Source organism: Gorilla gorilla, chromosome 13 (assembly GCF_029281585.2).
Source record: "Gorilla gorilla gorilla isolate KB3781 chromosome 13, NHGRI_mGorGor1-v2.1_pri, whole genome shotgun sequence".
NCBI classification, from domain to species: Eukaryota; Metazoa; Chordata; class Mammalia; order Primates; family Hominidae; genus Gorilla; species Gorilla gorilla.
This window is the reverse complement of record NC_073237.2, coordinates 129,967,656-129,988,947: the sequence shown is the minus strand read 5'-3', so window position 1 is coordinate 129,988,947 and position 21,292 is coordinate 129,967,656. Positions and strand designations below refer to the sequence as shown.

At 55.5% G+C, this 21,292-nt stretch overlaps 1 protein-coding gene across 2 annotated transcripts in view; it reads left to right on the top strand.

Annotated features, from left to right (window-relative positions):
- Window positions 1–2,085: 2,085 nt before the first annotated feature.
- Window positions 2,086–21,292, top strand: part of FAM163B (family with sequence similarity 163 member B) — a 34,644-nt gene continuing 15,437 nt past the window's right edge. The window contains exon 1 of one of the 2 annotated variants that reach the window (XM_004048824.4): window positions 2,086–2,430. The gene's annotated coding sequence lies outside the window, so the exon portion shown is untranslated. Of the gene's footprint in view, window positions 2,431–3,185; window positions 3,294–21,292 lie in introns of those variants that run through there. The other variant, XM_055351464.2, reaches the window with a different exon arrangement.

Sequence of the window (21,292 nt, the reverse complement as noted above, 5' to 3'; positions counted from 1 at the left end):
AATAAAAAACAAGTTGCTCAGTTGTCATAATGGGGATTTTGACCAAAAGTGATGATTTAAAGGATTCCTGTGTCAACTCCTAGGACATCGATTGGCTGGCTGGTTTGCCTCTTCCTCCTGGCTCTCTCTCTTTCTGCCTTTCTCTCTCTCTCCTTATAAGGAATTTCTATCCGTGTTTACCATCCTTCTTTCTAGGTGGGGCTGGTTGGGAAGGACGTAGAAGTTCTAGAAGAAGGGGATTAGGAGCAATGGCTTGGGAATCAGGCCGATCCGCCTCAGGTCCGCTGCTGTTGAGCCTAAAGTTTTCACCTGCAAAGTCAGGGTAATGACAGGATCCATATCTCATCGGATCGCAGAGAAGACTAAATGAGGCAATGCACTCACGGTGTTTAGCCTTGTGTCTAGCACGCATTAAGCACATAATGAGTGATGTTTATCATGAGACAAGTGCCTGGTGGGAGCAGGTACTACTCGCAGTTAATTAATGAATCAAACACAGCCCCTGGTCCCTTGGGAAATGAAGCAGGTGATGTTTAATTATCCTGCTTGGAAGAGAACAAGATACTCACAGGGGGCAGGGACCAGCTTTTCCCATTAGTTAAGAGGAAGGAGGACTAGCCTGGTTTGCTATAAGAAAACTCTCTATGGTCAAAGTGACCTGATCAGCCTGGAGAAACTCAGCAGGGGCCCTTGCCAGGGGCCCCAGCAGAGGAGGCAGCAGGCTGGACATTTGGAGCATGTCTGTGTGGTGTGAACACTCACTCTCTTGTCCATGGGCAAGTTGCTCACCCATCTGTGCTCAGCCCATCTGTAAAAGGGAAATGGACTCCAAGCACTTTACTCTTCTGTTTGTCCTCAGTATTCTCACGTCTAGAATGAAGCAAGGTTATGGTTACTACCAGGATGGAGTTTTTTATAGAGAACTTAAAGGTTGATCATAATGAAAGCACACATTTAAGGCCAGGCATGGCAGCTCATGCCTCTAATCCCAACACTTTGGGAGGCCGAGGCGGGCAGATCACTTGAGGTCAGGAGTTCGAGACCAGCCTGGCCAACATGACAAAACTCCATCTCTACTAAAAATACAAAAAGAACAACCTGGGTGTCGTGACGCATGCCTGTAGTCCCAGCTACTCGGGAGGCTGAGGCAGGAGAATCACTTGAACCCAGGAAGTGGAGGTTGCAGTGAGCTGAGATCACGCCACTGCACTCCAGCCCTGGTGACAGAGTGATATGGCTCAAAAAAAAAAAAAAAAAAAAAAAAGCACACATTTTTATGGTGCTTTCCCACCAGGCACAGCTCTGAGTGCTGTACATGTTCTAACACAAAAGCCTTCCTAACATTCTTAACACCAGATTTCTCTCCGTTCAGGGTGCGACCACAGGCTCAGCTCGAGGACCTGCAGAAACAGGGGAATGCCTCCTGGGGCACTCCTCTTAGGAGTAGGTCAGAAAGGTCTCCCTCGTATCCAGCCCAAATCCGCCTTGCTTTAACGTCTAGCCGTTGGTCTTAGCTCTGTGCTTTGGGGTCAGGGAGAAGGGATCTGCTCCCCTTCCCCGTGGATGTGGGAGAGATCCAAAGGCAGCCGCCATGCCCCAAACAGCCACTCACCGGGAGCAGAGTAAGCCTTGCTCCTCCTCTCGGTTGCTCCGGGGTTGCTAACTCAGAGAAGGGAAATAAATAGTAACAAAGGCGAGCATTTATTAAGCACTTATGGTGTGCCGGGCCTCGAAACATCATCGGATTTCATTCTCAGACCAACCCTAAAGGTGCTGGTGTTAACTCCCCATTTTAAAGATAAGAACCAGCCGCTCAACCAGGGTAAGGGACTTGCCCCACTGCGGATAAGCAGCAGCTTCGGCCTGACTCCAGATCCCAACGTTGTGGAAGCCGGAACGCCCCGAGAACAGGCGGAGAGCAGAGGGAGCACCGCAGGGCGCCGGCCAGGGTGGGGGCCCCCCCAGGCCTCCAGGAGGTCGCGCGTCCCGGGCGAGAGCTGACGAGCCGTCAGCACCAGGGACAGCTCCCCAGGCCGCTCCCGGCATCCCCCGACGACTGCGCGCGCGGGCCGGTGACGCGCGCTCCCCGCCAGGCTCGGGCGCGCGCCCTCCCCGCCAGCGCGCGCCCTGCGCTCGGGACCAGGCTGGAGCCGAGCGTGCAGCTCGCAGGGAGCCAGCCGGGGCGTCCGGAGTCGCGGCCGCAGCGCGGAGCTGGCAGGGGTGCCCGCCTGGGCACGCAGTCGCCTCCCTGGGGGCCTCCCGGGCTTCTCAGCGCCCGCCTCGCCCGCCCAGCCACACCAGGCGCCACCGCCGTGGCCTGGGCATGAGCGGCCGCCGCTAGCTGCGCCCTGCCCGGGTCGGACGCCCGCCCGCCCCGTCACGTGCGCCCAAGTCCTCGCGGCCGGGGCAGCGCGGTTCCCATGCTTCAAGGTAAGGGCCGAGCGGGCCGCGGGTCACGGGGTGTGGGGCAGAAGACGCAGGCTGGAAAGCTCCAGCTAGGTGCCCACTCGTCCAGAGTGCCCACTGCAGCCTGCCCCGGCTGCCTCGCACCAGGTCCCCTGACCCAGCTGGCGTCCCCCATCCCCTGGCTTCCACCCTCAAAGCGCATCCCCGAGGAGGAGACTGAGACCCAGGTGGGCACGAGGGCCTAAGGGAGAGGTGGGGGACCCACTTTAGGAAGGGGGGCTTCATTTCCCTCGGAACAGTGGCCTGGGGGCAGGGGGCAGTGGGGAGGGAAAGTTTCCCAGAAGAGCCCTCTGGAAACCTGGCCGCCTTCTTTCCCTGCCAGGAGCTAAGACTTTTTCATTTGCTGAGCTTTGCCTTCTTCCAGAGTCGGTGCTGCATTTTCATCCCATCCCATTCACCCAACACCCACGAGAAAGGGGCGTTGGCCCCATTTCACAGATGCAGAAACTGAGTCTCCGAGAGGTTTGGTCTCTTGCCCAAGATCACAGAGTGGGGAAGTGGTGGAGATGGCCTCAAACACGCCGGCCTCTGTCACCACCACCTCACACCTTTGTCTGTTAGGAATCTCTGCTTCATTGACAGGTGGGGGGTGCCTAATTGACACTGGGTTTCCTCAGCCAGAAAAGAAAAGACTCTACACACCAAAAACCCAAGAGATATTCAACATGGGTCCTCAGGGCTCCACTGTCTCACCCCACTCGTGTCCTGTCCTCCCGCAGCCACGGACTGCCTGGGCACAAGTGGTCCTGCCAGTGTGTGTCCCGTAGCAACCCTGATGGCTCTGAGACAAGAAACTCAAGGGTCAAGTTCATGGAACCTTCTGCAGGGTAAGGGGAGTATCCTTGAGGCCTGAGCCCCAGCATTCGTCCTAGCACCTTCCCCAGGAAGCAGGAGCTCAGGAGAGCCAGCGGGCCACCCTGCCAGCCTTCTCCCTTGCATTTCTCTCAGCCCCTGCCAACTCAGGCTCTTCAGGGCTTCTGGGGAGAGCAGTAATTGCCAACCCCCAAAAAGTTCAGGGTTGCTGGGAAAGCACCTTTGCCCATCTTCCCACCTTCTCCCTCTTATAGAATTGAGAGTGAAGTGGAGGTGACCAGGGCTCTACCCACCTGAGCAGGTGAGAACCAGCACTTCCTGGGCTGGGCAAGGGCTGGTTTTAACTCTTGGTGCACTGACTGCAAGCTTCCTAAACAGCTTAGGTGCTGGCGGCTTGTGAAACAATCTCACCCTAAGGCTCGGGGGCCCAGGAAATGTGGGGTTTTGTTCATTCGGTCTTGCACTTGCTGGCAGTTTGTTGAGCATCTGCACGATGCTATGAAAAAGACCCACAGGGCAGTCTTTGTATCCTGGATCCAGCTGGGTTTTGGTTTCCCTATCAGCTGTGTTTCCAATGGGGCCGGCTTGTCTGGACTCACCCGGAAAGCTTGGAAATGGCTCCCGAAGGATCTGGGGGTCTGGGAAGGATGCACAGGCTCTCCCAGCCTCAGTGCCCCACTTGCATGGGGAGGGAGTGGGAGCTCCAGGGTGCATTGCTGGACTCTCAGGACGTGCCGACACCACTCAGAATCCTGGCACACAGAGGTGTTACAGCTTCTCCACCCTCGCCTCTCCAGCAGGTAGGGCAAGGAGCCCCACAGAACTCCTCCTACCCTTGAGGCTGGAGTCCCCAACACACGTCTGTCATGCCAGTACCATCAGCAAACATGAGCAAGGGCGCCTGGGGAAAGGTGGGCACAGATGGAGAAGTCGGGACTCGAGTTCTGTCCACCTTTTTGGGTGACCTTGGGCAAGTCACTTTCCTCTCTAGACCTCAGTCTCCCATGTACAAAATTGTAGGGTGGATCATTTCATGTCCCCTCTCTGAGCCACTGCAGCTCTGTTCATCCAAGCCCCGGATGGAGTAGGGAAGCTGGGAGGAGTGCAGTTCCTCCCTTTTTGCCATGGTATTGAGGGAGCACAGAGCAGTTTTGAAATCTTCGGACTGACCTGAGTCCAAGCCCCCAATCCCTGCCAACCCTACTCCCTACTCACATGATCACCCCCGTTTTGTATATTTAGGGGCTGGCTCTATATTCCTGACTTTTCTGGTGCTGGTTCTGGGTGAGGCTTCACAGCATGGGGACCCACTCCTGCAGTGAGACCTCTGGCTCCTGCCACGTGGGCCTGCCTCTGCAGCCTCATGGCAGCGGGCTCCAGCGAGGAATAATTACAGCACTCGGGAGGGGAGAGATTTGTTACATCTCAGTCAATTACCTCTGACTCTAAACTCTCGGGGCAGGAGGGGAGGCAGAGCAGCAGCCGAGCCCTTGTTCTGTCCTCCACTCCGCTCCTGGCCCTACCGCCACTTCCCTCTTCAGAGTAGCAAGTCCTGATCTGTGTGTCAGTAAAATGGCAATTTGTGTGGCAGAGAGAGTGGATTCCAGGCCAGACCACGGGTGCATCATTCCGCATCCCCATCTGCAAAAATGAGGGTGCTCCTGCCTTCCCTGCTGGCACATGGGACACCGGGGCAACTGTGAGCCTGGCCAAAAGGCTTTTGGACGCCAAGAGCATGTGGTCCTGGGGACCACTCTACAGAGGCCAGGGTGGGGCTGGGGGGCTTCTCTGCCAGCTGCTGCCACACTTGGCACTGGTACTTCTTGCAGTGTCTCAGTCTTTCTGGATTTGCTCCAGAGGGGATTTGATGAGTTCCGAGGCCTCAGTGTTTGCCAGCTCCCTCCCTCCGTTGCTGAATCCTCCCGCAGGCCTTGGCCCAATCCCCGCTTGCTGGGGGTTGCTGGAGAGGGGAAGGAATCCTGTTGCCCCTGGGGTGAAGTGGGCTGGTGGAGGTAGAGTTGAAAGCCCGGCTTTGCTGCTTTCTGGCTGTGGAACCCTGGGCCTGAAGGTCTTGGGCTGGAAAATGGAGACTGTGCCTCCTCCTTCCCTCGGGCCTCATCAGTGAAGGAGGAGGCTGGAGAGTCAGGTGGGGTCCGATTCCCCCAGGCTTGTAAGCCCTGCTCAGTGGTTGGGCTTTCCACCGCAGTCCACAGGAACCAGGCTCTGGGAGCCCGGAGGGACATGGTCAGCTCTGGCCTTTAGGGACCCTCTCTGGCTGCACCATGGGGAATGAGTTGGAGAGGGGGCCCTGCAGGCAGGAAGCTGGGGAGGAAGGGAAATGATGGAGGCCTGGACCAGGGTGGTAAGAAGAGGGCAAGTGACAAGCATGTTGGGGGCTGGATGTTTGTGTTGGGGTGATGGGAGACGGCCTGAGACTGCCCAAATGTCACTCGTATACCACTCCCTTAAGTCAGGCTCAGGCAGCGCCGGACGCTCGGGATGGGCCGCACGTAGGCAGTGAGGTTGCGGCCCCGGGGGAGGACTGTTGTTTCAGCAGCAGCTCAGTGTCAGAGCCATCATCCCACTGGGCTGGATGTTACCGCCTGTGCTCTGGGCGCTCTCAGCCCTCGGGGAGCCGTGCCTCCGTCCCTGCCGGACCGAGCTAGTCACCTCTGCCCTTGAGCTCAGTTTTCCCAGGTGGCAGAGGTGGAAGAAGGCTGCACCAGCTAGGGAGCTCTGGTGGAGGCTGGGCAGGGACTGGGACAGAGACCCCAAAACAAACCAGGCTCCCAGGGCTGCCACCTCGTCCACCACATTCCCTGGCTACTGAGGGTGGCAGTGTGGCCGAGTGGACAAGAGCACAGCTTCTGTAGCTCAGCAGAGCTGTGTTTCCATCCAAGCTATGCATCCCTCGTGAGGTTACTCAGCCTCTCTGGGCCCCAGGTTCTTCATTCATAAAATGGCAATCATTACATCCGCCTCTGATGTGCCAGCTTACCTCCCAGACAGCAGACTGGGAGAAGAGCCCTAGCGAAAACCTCTTCCAGGCCAGCTCCACCCCACGCAGCCCCGACCCGTGCTCACTTCCTGGCTCTGCCGTAAGGTGGCCTCGGGGCCCACAGGCCTCGGACTGCACCTGGCAAGCAGGCAAACCCCACATCGTGGGGCAGCCTTGGCTCCTGACCTCAGTGTTCACACACAGGCAGAATCATCGCCACCTCCATCTCCGTTCCTCACGAGCAGGTCCACGGTTTCTGTGTGCAACAGGCTGGCCCTGTCTGGGAGCTGGGCCTGCTGGCAGGTCCCGGGTCTCTGGAGAACCGTCCTCTCTCTTTTGAAATCATCCTAATTTGCATTTGCTGTATCTGGCTGCACTACCTTATATACATCAATCTGAAATCGTGCTACTCCAGATGGGGTTCGGGGACCAGCAGCAGCAGCAGCGGCAGCATCCCTAGGAACCCGTGAGAAATGCAGGTTCCCAGGCCCCCAGACCTGTTGTAACCGGCCCCCAGGTGATTCCTGTGTTCCGTGGAGTTTGAGACTCACCGCCCACCACGGCAGAAAAGAGGTTCTATTTGCATAAAGCAAGGGTGACTGTCTCCTTCATGCTCCTTATATATTTAACTTCATATATTAAAGGGTGTTTGAATAAAAGAAATACATGCTTGCAGTAAGAGAAAAACCAAGCTATTCAGCTTTTGTTGGTTGGTTGGTTGGCTGGTTTTTTTACAAAGTAAAAGCCCCCGGTTTCCTGGGTGTGGCCTGCCCCCCATTGCTCGGCTGTGTCAGTGACGTGTGTGTCAGCCACACTGGGCACCACCGAGAGACCAGTCTGTGTTGTTCCCTGTCCTTTTGACTTAACAGGTCTTGGTTGTGTCTGCATGTCGACACCCTAGTCTGTCATTGATTTACCTGGACCCATATCAGTAAACAGTCATGTAGACCATCCACAGGTTTTATTTTTTGTGTGTGTTCATTTTATATACTTGTTCACTCAAGTAATCACTCCAGGGAAGGATTTCATAGTGGATGAGGGATGTGCAGTGTGAATAGAAATAAATAGGCCAGGCGCAGTGGCCCATGCCTATAATCCCAGCACTTTGGGAGGCTAAGGCAGGCGGATTACTTGAGGTCAGGAGTTTGAGACCAGCCTGGCCAACATGGTGAAACCCCATCTCTAATAAAAATACAAAAAAAGAGAGCCAGGCGTGGTGGCATGTGCCTGTAATCCCAGCTACTCGGGAGGCTGAGGCATGAGAATTGCTTGAACCTGGAAGGCGGAGGTTACAGTGAGCCAAGATCACACCACTGCACTCCAGCCTGGGTGACAGAGTGAGACTCTGCCCCCTCCCCAAAAAAAGAAAAGAAAAGAAATAGCAATGCAAAAGCAGCTGTCCATGGATTAGAAGATGGGTGCAAGGTAGCAGGTGCCCCAGATTCAAAGGAATGTACACCCTGGGCTGGAGCAGGCAGGGAAGGCTTCCTGGAGGTGGTGCTTGAGCTGAGCCCTGGAGGATTAGCATGGAGCAGGAAGGAGCTGGTGTGGCACAGACATGCGGGCTCCTATCATCACCATCACCAGGAGGCAGGAGGACTAGTCTGTCAGCTTTGGCTAATGAGCAGTGGCCCCGCTAAAGATGCCCCTGAATTTCCTCTACTCCCTTTGCGGGTGGGAGAGAACAGGCTGGGCCACTTCCCTGTCATCTCATTGGCTTTTAGCTTTCCAAGCTGGATTGTGGCTGGGGTTGCTTTTCCCACGTGCTGTAGGCCACCTCTCACCCCCTGGTCTCCACTCGGTTCACCAGCTATGCAGACCCTCTGCGGTTCCTACCAACACATCCCCCTAGCGTTAACTCTGATTATTTTGCCAAGAGTGATCTGAGGCCCTGGAGGAAAAGGCCGGCTGCGGTGGGATGCGCTGGGGATGCACTGGACGCACAGCAGTAGGGGAGGAGGCGTCTGGGAGCATCAGTGGTTTCTCTGTAGCATTTGTCAAGGGCCTCACCTTTGTGTTTGAAATGTCATGTTTACATCCTGTTTTCAAGTCCTCCAGTTGGCGTTGGCAATTGCAGTCTCACTTGATTCATTAGGGAACTTTCCTAAGGCAACATAAAGATGTTCATTTTCCCAGTCCGAAGGCGAGCACCTGCCCACCCCAGGTGCCCTTTCTCCCTGGGCCAACCTCTTGGGCTGGCCCCCCCTCCGCCCTGGAGCCCAGCAGACTCAGCTGAGAGGAGGGCCCACATTTAGGGCCAGAATCCTATCTCAGGTCTCCCTTCTCAACGGTTCAAAACTAGCCACTGCTTTAAGAGGGCTGATTCTGGGATATAATGATTCGATTCTGGTTCAAAGGAAGGCAGAAAAAAGCGTCCAATATTTTACTAGAAAAATATCAGCTTCTCTGCAACATTGTCGACTGTGAGCTTCTGGTATTTACCTGTGTTTAGAGTTTGTTTGGTTAAAGACTCATTATGCAGAAGCCTCCTGCCTTGGTGTGAACCCATTTACAAAATTAAAAATGTAGTCAACTTTAATTTTACCTTCATGGAACTTCCCACATGAGAGTTCCCTCTAATTACTGAACAGATCTCTATTTCAAAAAAAAAAATTGTTTTCCAACACAGAGTCTTGAACAATCACTCGTGTGGTCTTTTTTGTCACCCCTGGGCTGAGCCGTCCTGTTCGCTGCTGGCCCTTCTCTTCCTGGGAGCGCTCATCATTGCCCAGGTGCCAGAAGAGGAGGGGTTAGCATTGGTGGAGGGAAGCAGGGGGAGGGAGGAGCAGGGAGGGCACGTCCACAGAACCAGCCAGATGCTCTGAACAGTCGCAAGCATGGGACCCCACAGCTCAACCCCACCCGGATTTGAACTCTTCCAGCTGGTAAGCGTAGGCACATTACTAAACCTCTCTGTGCCCTAGTTTCCTGGTCTATGAAAATGGGCCTGGCTCTTTCCCACTTGCAGGGTGATGAGGACTCATCCATCGTCATCCACTGGAGATCCCAGACCCAGGTAGAAGTGTGGCAGATGGAACTTGTTGTTATATGGCGGGTCTTGGGCATGGCTGGAGGCAGGGTCTGCCAAGTGGCCCCTGCGGCAATGCTGAAGCTCCGTGTGTGTGTGTGTGTGTGTGTGTGTGTGTGTGTGTGTGTGGCAGGGTTCAAACCCTGCTTAAAACCATTCCCAGCTGAGGATAGAACCCAGCCCCGGTATGGCCCGTGGAGCCCCACCCAGGACAGACCCTGCCAGCCCCCAGCTTCCCTGCTGGTCCTCCCTGCAGCGCTCCTGTGTGCTGGCTACTGCCTGTTTCTGGAACCCTCACAGTCCCTTCCTCCCTGAGGCTCCTCCCCCTACCCCCCTCGCTGCCTGAAGGACCTCCTGGCCAGTGCCAGGTCCCAGCTTTAGTCAGCCCTTCTGAGACGCGCCCTGACGCCATGGTGGTCAGATGGCTGGTTGTTTTGTGTGGCTGTGGCTCCCCCAGACCAAGACACCCCATGATTAGGGACAGAGATGGCGTCTGGTTTCCCATCAGGGTCTTCACTCAAAACATTCAAAACCAGCAAAACATCCTCAGGGAAGAAGGGACTTGCAGTGTTCCAGAAACGGGAAGCAACCCAGCGTGTAGGAGCAGTCCGGGGCGTAGCTGTGTCTGACCCATGTGGCACCCGTCATTCTCCAGTTATGGGGGTTTCAGTAATCGGAAGGGAACTCCAGAGAGAGTGGGTCTCGCCTGGCCAGGCCCCTGTGGTTAATGCTGCTATTTGTATTGACAGCATGACCAGTTTCTAAAAAATCCTCTCACCTGCAAGACAGACCCTTTCAACAGCACACCTCCACTCGTTTAAAAATGGCTGAGCCCAATTTATTTAAAAAGGAAAATTAATGTTAAAAAATTGCTCCAGGCAGGGTCTTTGCTGAAGCCTTGGTCAAAGACTGCTCAGGGCAGCAGAGTTACCTGCACAAGTTATAATAGAATCACTGAGTCGGCTCCAAAGGCGCGCCCTGCCCAGAGAGCTCAGAGGCTCAGGAAGGGGGCCCAGTGGGTCTTTGTAACCCCTGTGCCTAGTATGGGGCAGTGGGTGGTCAGGGCTCCAGGAGGAGTGAATAGAGTGAGGGATGGAAGAAGGGTTGTCAGCTCACAGGCTCTGCTGCCCTCTGAGGCCCTGCTCCCAGAGAGCTTGCAGGCGGGTAGGGCCCTCCCAGGGGTCCTTATGGCTGGTACTTGGGAGAGAACTTGGGGTGATGTCAGGGAAGAGCAAAATGTCTGGAGTTCAGCCAGGAACTCGAGGCAATGAAGCGCCCCCCCTACCCCCTACCAAGGGAGAGTTGAGTTAATGGCCTTGGATGAATTGTTATTTGCGAGGGGAAAGGGGGTTAGGGAGCGTCTGTGATTGTTCATTGAGCGTGCGATTACACTAGTTATCTTCCAAACTCCCTTCCGAATCGAAGAGGAAAGGAGTCTCAGATTCTGAGCAGCCACTGGTTGCATGTTCTGAATTTCTAAGACTCTAAAATGTGGCTTCAAGATTCTGGGAGCCTGCGACTCCAGGAGCTTAGACCAACCTCTCCTCAAGCCCCACGAGTCTTGGGCTTCCACCCATCCTTTTACCCTCTGGTTTTACCCCTGCTCCCACCCCATCCCACTGCAGACCCCATCGAAAGCTCCAAGGAACAAGCTGGGCCCAGCTTTAAATGAACTGCAGGAATCTAGAGGCCCAGCTGCAGGGGCCATCTGGGGCTTCCCTCGTAAGTGCCAGGTGACCTGGGCTCCACTAAACTGAGAGTGGGTGGCACCACAGGGAGACAGGGGTACTGTGGCACACGCCCCTGCCCTGGCTGCCGTGTGGGCCAGCCAGTGTCTTTGGGATGGGCCAGGCTGCTGGACTCTACCTTTGCACCTGCATGCTGCTCTTCATCCACTCTCAGCACCACACACACACTCACACAGACCACACTCACACACATGCACACAGACACACACATATGCACACAGACCACATTCCCCCCCCACACACTCACACAGACCACATTCCCACATACACATGCACACAGACTCACACTCATGCACACATACATTCACACATGCACACAGACACACATACACATAGACCACACACAGGCAGAGGCACGCATGCACACAGACACACACACACGCACACAAATGCACACAGGCCACACACACACATTCGCATGTGCACACAGACACACACACATGCACACACGCACACACATATGCACATAGACCACACTCACACACATGCACACAGACCACACCCACACTTGCACATGCATATGCATGCACACAGACACACTAGCACACACATGCACACACACTCGTACACAGACACATTCATGCACATATACACACATGCACACAGATCACATGCACACACATGCACAAACAAAAACACACTTGTACATGCATACAGACCACACACATGCACACAGACACACATGCACATGCTCACACATGCACAGATACACATGCACACTGACACACATGCACACATATACACAGACACAACTAACACACATGCACACTCATACACATACATGCATGCAGATACATGCACACACACATTCACACATGCACACGGACACATACATATGCATGCATACACACACCCCTTACACATTGACACACATAGACACAGATACCCACAGACACAGATACACAGACACACACAGATGCAAACACACAGACACAGGCTTCAGCTGCTGTCGGGCTTGCAGTGGGGTCCCGGGGCCCAGGTTCCCTTTGTGGCACAATGCAGCACCGTGTGCTGGGAAGGGGAGCCCAGAGGATGCCTGGGCGAGCAGCAAAGCTTCCCTGAAGTCACGTCTGAGCTGAGAGCTGAGCAGCAGCCTGACCTGACCATGCAAGGAGTGGATGGCAGTTCCGAGTCGATGGAGCAGTGTGTGCAAAGGCCAGGAGGCAGAGGCGAACTCTGTGCGGGTGAGGCACTTAAAGGCGAGAATGGCTGGAGCCCAGAGGCAGGACAGGAGGAGGGTGGGAGACAAAGCTGAAAGTGTGGCGCTCAGGCCAGGTGGAAGGTGCCCCCAGGGCAGGGGTGCAAGGGCCATTCACAGGGAAGCGGGGAGGGCCCCTGGGGGAGGGGGTGCTGCCTGCATCCAGCAGGGGCAGGCTGGCATCCTTCCCCTCCATCTGCCCTGGGCTCTCCCTGATGAGGGCAGGGATCTCAGGCCACCTTTGTTCTGAGCAGCCTGAGAGGGGCCACTGAAAGGAGCCCTGGGGGACAGGCACATGAACCAGCAGCCCAGGTGTTCATTTGCCACCTGTTTGCTGGTGCCTCAGGTCCCTGTCCCCAGTGCCCCACCTGTGAAATAAGATGAGGACTCCTGTCTCTAACTCTCAGGCTGCTCTCTCTGGGGAGATATAGACCCAAAAACTCAGTCAAAACTACAGTGTGCCGAGGAGCATGAGTGCGTTATTCTAATTCACCACTGACATCACAGTCCTGGGAAAGCAGTCCCTCTCTCCCTCCCTCCCTCCCTCCCTCCCTCTCTCCCACCAGCAGTGGGTGCCTGGCTCCTGGGCCGAAATTGTCTAAGTGCCCCAACTGTTGGGTTAAGAAGAGCCCCACCTCCTCACCCCAGCACACGCAGCACACAGCTGTAGCCATGGAAACCGCCTGTAACCTTCTGAACAGCTAAAATAGACATTATATATTTTTTGGTTTGTTATGTTTTTTTTTTCAAATGCACTTCTCTTTTGTTTCACACTCCTGTGTTGATGGGTAAGGATGCATACGGTTCAGGGTTGGTGTGCAGAACATGCCTCACACCCCACCCTGTGCCTTGTTCCACCCCATGCTCGCTCAGAAGGGCCTGGGGTCCCCAGGGGGAGAGCCCCTGAGGAGCTGCTGTCTCCTCAACCCTGCCTCTAACAAGACAAGCCCGACTCCACCCAGTCCCCCAGGAGCAAAATACCTCCCGCCGCCTGGCTCCCAGGGAGGCCTCGAAGCTGGGTTTTGTGAGATTGAAGGCTGAGCAGGGAGCCCCAGACTGGCCACTTAGATGTTGTCACCATGGCTCAGGTTGGGACCCAAACCCAGTGAGAAAATCAGAATCCACAGTGGTAGGTCCAGACCTGTGTCTCTGAGAAGGAGCTGAGCTTTGAGCCCTGTCCCCTGGACAAGTCTAGAAGAGGAGACAGTGTAAATGCTGCTCTTCATCTCCCCTTCATTTTGGAAGGGTTTTTTTTCTTTTTCTGGATTGCACATTCCAGGTTGACGGCCTTGTTTTTTTAGCACTCGAAAGACACCACTCCATTGTCTCCTGGCTCTCACTGTCTCCAGCAAGGAGTCTGCTGTCATTCTTACCTTCGGGCCCTTGTAGGTCATGCAGCCCTTGGCTCTGTGTTTAGATTTTTCCCTTCGTTGCTGGTTTTAAGCAATTTGATTATAATGTTCCCTGGTGTTGTTTTCTTCTTGTTTCTTGTGTTTGTGGTTTGTTGAGCTTTTTGGATCTGTGGGTTTATAATATCATCCAATTTGGAAATTTTTCAGCCAATATTTATTTATTCTAATTGTTTTTTGCACCAGCGCAACTTCTTTGGAGATTCCAGTTATACGTATATTAGACCCCTTGAACTTCTCCACACGTCACTGAGTTCTGTTTGTTTTTTTCGTTTATTGATGTTTTTCTCTCTATTTCACTTTGGATCCTTTCTATTGCTCTCTGCAAGTTCACTAATGTTTTCTTCTGTAATATCTAGTCTGAGGTTAATTCCATCCACTGTATTTTTCATCTTAGGCATTGTCATGTTTTCATCTCTAGAAGTTCGGTTGGTTCTTTTTCCTATCTTCTATGTCTCTACTTCATATGCTCAAGTTTTCCTCTGGTGTTTTGAACATATAAGCTACAGTTAATAACTATTTTAATACCCTTGTCTCCTAATTCTATCATCTGTGCCACTTCGGGGTTAGTTCCAATGAATTGATTTTCTGTTCACTGTGGTTTGTATTTTTCTGCTTCTTTCCATGCCAGGTAATTTGTTACTGGATGCCAGATATTTTGAATTCCACTTCATTGTTATATTGCAATACATATTTGTGAGGTCTGTTCTGGGATGCAGCTCAGTTATTGGGAAATAGTTTGATCCTTTCAGGCCTTGCTTTTAAGCTTTGTTAGGCAAGTCTGGAGCAGCTCTACCCAGTGCTTCATGAATTAGAACCTTCCCTGATTGGTGGGAAGAGGAACTATTTCTGGACCTGTGAGAGCTTCAAATATTGTTCCCTGGAATCCTATCAGCTAGTTCTTTCTCTGGCCTCAGGTAGTTTTGCTCACATTTGAGTCACTGTTCAGCCAGCTACTCATGGGGGACCCTCTGCAGAGCCCTGTGGCTCCACGGTCCCCCACAGAGCAGCAGGCTCCTCCCCAGTTCTGTGTCCTGTGACCTCCGGCCACTTTGGCCTCCTTGGGCTATCATCTCTCTCCGCAACTCAGGGAGACCAGCGGGCTGCACCTGAGCTCCCTGCACCATAGCCTGGGATTCCAGCTGGAGGGAGCTGGGGCCACCACAGGGCCCTCCTTGTCTCTCCCCCATGGCTTGAGGAGTGCTTTCCTTCATCACTGGTGTCACCTTCAAGCAGGAGGGCAAGCCTGGGCCCCATTACCCCATCTTGGCTGAAACTCTGGCTAATGCTGCTTTGCACGACAAGGGTGAGCCACCCCCGCCCCCGCCCACCAGTTATGGGGAGACTTCTACTGTCATCTCCATTTTATCAAACTGAAACATGGAGGAACCAAGAAACTTAGCCAAGGTGATGCACAGCCCAGATTCAAGTGGCACCCACCGTGCTGCTCCCAGACAGGAGCATGGCAAACTTAGGGGCTCCCCGCTCACAGCCGCCCAGGCCAGAAGCCTCTGGTTTCCCAGGACTCCTCCCTATTCCCCATCAAACCACCAACAAGCCCTATTAGTGCTCCCTCCCACTCATCCCCCCATCCCCTTCTCTCCAGCCCACCACCTCCTCCCTCTTGATGACCATGACAGCCTCTGAACGGCTTCCTCCCACTCTGCCTCCACACCCACCCCACCATGCCTGCCTTGCACCCGCAGCCACAGAGCCACTACCAAAAGCAGAACCAGTCCAGTTACTCTCCTGGCCAGCCCCCTTCTGACCCTTGCCCTGAACACATTCACTCCTCATTCGGCTGAGAGTCACCAGGTGCCCACCATGGGCCCAGGACACCATTCCAGGCACCAGAATAAAGAGACCGAGCCCCTGTCCTCAGCAACTCAAATTCCAGAGGGAAGAAACAGACAGTAAATGAACATATAATATGCCAAGTATGGGGTAAAGGTACAAACCAGGCAGGTTAAGGGGGTGGAGAGCAACCATGGAGCAGGGGATATTTTTGATATGTGGCCTGGAAGCTGTAAAGTTGGGGAAGCCACTGTGGGAAGGGTGGAATGGGAACGGGTGGACATGGGGAAGGAAGGGGAACCTGAGGCCTGACCCTGGGCCCCTTCACACTTAGAGGTCAGGAGAGTAGGAGAAGCCAGCCAAGGAGGGAGGGGGAGATCGGGGAGAGCACGATGTCCCAGAAGCCAAGGGCTGCAGCCCCTTGTCCTCAAAGTGTGGTCCGAGGATGCCGCACCAGCAGCACCAGATGCTTGTTAAAAATGCACAGTCCTGGCCGGGTGCAGTGGCTCACGCCTGTAATCCCAGCACTTTGGGAGGCCGAGGCAGGAGGATCATCACTTGAGGTCAAGAGTTGGAGGACAGCCTGGCCAACATGGCAAAACCTCGTCTCTACTAAAACCACAAAAATTAGCCGGGTGTGCTGGCATGCACCTGTAGTCCCAGCTACTTGGCAGGTTGAGGCAGGAGAATCACTTGAACCTGGGAGGCAGAGGTTGCAGTGAGCTGAGATCGTGCCATTGCACTCCAGCCTGGGTGACAGAGGGAGACTCCGTCTCAAAAACATAACAAACAAAAACAAATGCACAGTCCTGCAGCCCCGCTCCCCAGGCTACTCGATGCACATTAAAATGTGAGGAAGACTGACCTGGAAAGTGTTTTGGAGAGGAAGGAGCAGCACCAAGCTGTGACAGGGAAGGCAGGGACAGGGCTCCAGGAAGGCTGGCTCAGGCACCAACGCCCTGCTGCCTGCGGGGTCTCTGCTGACCTCGCCCCTCTTGTCTTGTCCCCCTCCTGCTCTTATACTCCAAGCAAGATGAGCTTCTCCAGGTCCTGCCTTGCCCTGCCTGCCTCTGGGCCTTTGCAAGTGCCATTTCCTGCCCAGGGTGCTCTTTCCCATCTTCTCGCTACTCATCCTCAGGTTTCAGCATCTGGGCCCCTCACTCAGGGTCACCTCTCCTGGCTGCCACCCCTGTTAACACTCCCCATTCTTCCTCTCTGCACTCCCGAAATCACCAGTGCACATTCATGTCCCCCCACAAGACTGAAAACTCCACAAAAGCAGGGACCCAAAGCTGGGCCCAGGATGCAGTAAGAGCTGAAAGAATATTTGCTGCTGAATTATTAATAAACTATAAATGCCAAACATGTGGTGCAGACAGAGGGTGCTACTAGAGCCCAGAAGAGGGAGCCATCTTCAGGGGTGGGAATCAGGAAAGGCTTGCTCCAGGAGCATGGAGACAGATGGCCAGGAGTCTCAATACGCAGAGCTGGAGGGGAGTTCGAGGTCCTGGGAATGACACTAGCAAAGGCCCAGAAGCAAGAAAATGCCAAGTTGGTGGCTGGGAGGCCAGAGGAACAACCTCTTACCCAGACAAGTCTAAAGGGCATTGGGGCAGCGCAGGTGAGGCCAGAAATGTAAATCAGGAGCAACCTTGGAGGACCCAGGACATCAGACGTTCAGGACCTAGATCAGGAGCTGTGTTCCAGAGAGATTCCTTGGATGGACTGATGGGGATGCCTTATGGGAAACAAATGTGCTGTAAAGGAAACCTTGGCACTATTCCGAGAGCACAGCTCTGGACATGGCCACTGGGATAGGAAACCAAACCTCAGCGTGGTCTACACAAGCTGATCTTGTCTTGTTAAAACATAATTGAAGTCCTACCAGTTGGCACAGTCACAGAAATGTCCCCGCAGCCCCAGAACCTGCTCCACACGGGCCACCCCTGTCATCTCCTCTCACTGAGAGCCAGCCCCATGGATCTGGGGGTGGCAGAGGGGGAGTGGATGTGGGTGAGACGGGCCTGCCCTGGAGCTCCCAGCCCAGACTTAGGAAGGGAAATTCCAAGGAGAGGCCAGTGAGGCGCCATCAAAGCCACTGGCCCTGCCAGCCCCTGGGCAGTGTCTGAGGTTCAGGGCTGGGGTGCGAATCTAGCCTGCCAACAGCCTATCTCCCTGGGCCAGGATGAGGCAGAGACCCTGGCCCCAGCACCGGGCTGTGCTTGGCACACAGCTGACTCTCAGCAGATGCCATGGAAAGGAGGGAGGAAAGCTGGAGATTGTCATAATTCTCCTGTTTCAGAGACAAGACTGAGGCCATGGTTGCCCTGATGCTAATGGGGAGAGTCTGGATTCCTGCCTAAGCCTTTCTGACTCCCAGGCAGATATGGACACAGCATCAGAGGTGTCCAGGGCTGGGAGGGAGAGGTGATAGCAACAGGCATCAGCACACTGGGGCAGGGGCATGGAGGTGAGGGCCTGGGAGCAGGTGTATGACCTCGGCTGGCAGAGGGGCCAGTGGAGGTGGCCTGGGCTGGGGGTGGCAGAGGGTATGGATGGCAGTGGACAGATGCTGGACTCTGGAGCTACTCAGGGAACTAAATGGGCAGGATTTTCTGGAGATGAGATACAGGAGGAAACAGCTGACTCCAGGCATCACTTTGCTTGGTTGGCTGAGCAAGAAGAGATGCTGACGTGGGAGAGTCTGCCTCCTGCTGGCTGCATTGCCTTGGCAAATCAGTTCCCTGCTGTTTGCTCATCTGCAGAATGGGCACAGCGAAACGGGGGGAAACCTTCATCAGGTCCCAGCATGACCCAGGTCCCTGCAAAGACTGATGAGAGGGCGGCTCTGCTTCCTGCTGACCCGCACCGCACAGGCGCACACCGCACTCACACGCGTTCCATGTTCCTAACTCAGAGGGCCTCAGCCTGGGCTGCACGTTGGCACCACCAGCAAAGCTGTGCAAGTATTGGTTCCTGAGCCCACCCCTAGAGCTTGTCCTGTCAGTGGCCTGGGATGCTGCCGGGTCTGGGGCAGGTGTAACTGCCCTGGGTGATTCGAGTGTGCAGCCCGGGGTCAGCCTGTTGCTCTCCAGCAGCATCGGTCAGAATCCTCTCGGGGGCTTGCTGGACCTCACCCCCAGAGTTTCTGACCCCCCCGCCGGCCTGGGTGGGACTTGGAACTCTGCATTTTAACAAGCTCCCAGTTGATGCTGATGGTGCTTTAAGTAAAGAAGTCACTGGCCTGGGGTAGACACAGACTGGTAGTTATCTGCAAGGCTGCAGGACCAGGGTGGTGGCTGAAAGGCAAGGAGAGTGGCTGCGACTTGGCAGAGGGCAGGCCCTTGGCCGGAGAGGGCAGTGTTCACTGGCTCAGCCTCCCCACCCCTTCGCCCTTCTTGTGTGAGCCCCTCAGCACAGCCAGCGTGGGCATCTTCCTGGAAGAGGGAAGGCACTCGTCTATGGCTCCAGGCTGCCAGTCCACCTGACCAGTGGGGTGGACATTAGTGGCTGCTGGACACACCCTCGGCCTCCCTCTCAGGCCGCCCAGGGGCGAGCTCAATTCTGAGCTCAGGTTGACTTTCCCAAAACTTCCCCGATGGCAGAGGGGGATGCATCTCTGCTGCCTGGAGTTGCAGTCGTGATTCCCATAGACAAGAAATCCCATAGGGGCACGGCACCACCTCAGCCCTCCCAGGGTGCTTGGTTCCCAGGGGCTCCGCCTCAGCCAGTGACTCAGCCCACAGGCATTTATGGAGCACCCACTGTTTACCAGGCCTGTGCATCAAGGTGAGGCTGAGGGCCCACCCTCGTGGAGCTGGACACGAGGTCACAGTGTCCTGGGGAGGCTGGCCAAGGGAGCAGCTCCAGAAAAACAAGGAAAATGAAAACAAGCAGGGTGGGCCAGGCTGGGAGCAGTAGGGAGGTCACGCAGGCTTCCTGGAGAAGGTGAGGCCCGGCACCATCTTAAAGGGCCAGAAGGAGCCAGTCACCTGGAAAGGAGAGGTCAGCGGGGGTGCCAGGGGTCTCCCAGGCCAAGGGACAACCCCTGAGGCCAGCAGGTGCATCCCCAGAGCGGTCCCCGTCCTGAGGCAGAGGCCACACGGACAGGCCTAGGGTGAGGGTCAGGTTGGTCCCAAGGAGTGAAGACTCACTCAGAGGAGCCCCTGCTGGGCCAGACCTGCTTTGGGGGCCATCCTTCGGGACAGTGGTTCTCCCAGTGTGCTCCCCCAGTGTGCTCCCCGCGCCTGCTGCATCAGCATCCCCTGGGCACTTGGGAGAAAGGCATGTTCTCCGCCCCCCTGAGTCCGAAGCTGCAGGGTAGTGCCCGCAGCCAGGTTTCAGTGCATTCGGGAGATGCTGGTGTAAGCCCAATGTGAGGGACGGGTGCTATGGGGGCACCAGGGAGGACTGGACCAGGGAGGGCTCACACTGGCTGTGGAGAAGGCCGAGCAGGGTCCCCTGCGGGGAGACAAGCCAGGAGGAGGGGCAGGATGAGCTTGTGTGTGCACGGCCCCAACAGGAAAATGTGGGTGTCATCTCAGCCACAGTTACCACCCCCACAGGACACCCAGGTGGCCAGTGCCCTGAGGCTGGGCCTGGGTGTCTCCCCCATCCGGAACAGCACCTGGTTCCTGGCCTAGGTAAATACAAAGCCTGCTGTGATGGACCCAGGATGGAGAGGGCTGGGAGACAGGGGCCCAGTGCCAGGGCATAGCAGGTGCCTGCCACTGCGGAAGAGGCTGCCCTAGCCCCAGGAGGCCAGCTGCTTGGCAGAGGGTGGTCATGGCAGTGCAAGGTAGACCCAGAAGGGAGGCAGCTGCTCATGAGTGGGGTGGTCCGGGCTTGGGCCTTGGAAGACAGACCAGGATGCCCCGGTAGCTGGGCCCTGCCCTATCCAGAGCCTGCCTGCCTGCTGAGGGACCCAAGGAGAGAGGCTTTCTGCCAACGCAGGGGGCAGGGCCAGGAGCTTCAGAGCTGGTACCTCTCTCAGGATCCCCGGAAGCTTCCTTCACAAAAGGCAATGGTAGTATCCAGGGTTCTTTCTCAACCTGGCCCCATGTGTCCCATGTCCTGACCGAGAATGCTGTTCTGTCGGCCCCTTGACACCCAGCAGCCCCTCAGGCAGAGGAGACCTTGGTAAGGGCTGGAATTCCTGGCTGGGGGCAGAGTTTCCGGGCCACACTGCTGGCTGGGGTCTGGGGTGCCTTCCATGTGTCTACTGGCTCTCGGGGCTCTCCTGGGACTCCAGGCGTGTCCCCACTGAGCAGAGAGTCCGTCTGCTCCTGTCCGTAAGGCTGAGTCAGCAAGGGCTTTACTGAGCATCCAGGAGTTTTATCGAACATTATCTCAAGGTGCTGGGCCATTTTGGTGGGTAAAGGCCTGGAATTGCATCAAGCCTGTGCTTCCTCCCTCTTTGTGCCTCCGTTTCCTCGTCTTTGCATGAGGATGCTCAAAGTGCCTGTGCCAGCTGTGCCTATAGGGTTCACTGAAGCACCGGGGAGCCCCCAGCCCAGCACGGGGCTAAGTTATTTGTTTACTGAACGAGAGCTCTGGTCGTTCCAGCAAGTCCTGGCCTGGCCCTCCCTCCCGTCCGCCTTCCAGGCCCTGAACTGGGACCAGGAGCTGGGCTCAGTTTGAGGAAGAGAACGAAAAGAAAAGAAAAAAGAAAGAAAAGAAAAAAGGAAGGAAGGAGAGAGGAAGGAAGGAGAGAGGGAAGGAAAGGAAAGGAAAGGAAGGGAAGGGGAAGGGAAGGGGAAGGGAAGGGGAGGGGAGGGGAAGGGAAGGGGAAGGGAAGGGGAAGGGAAGGGGAGGGGAGGGGAAGGGAAGGGGAAGGGG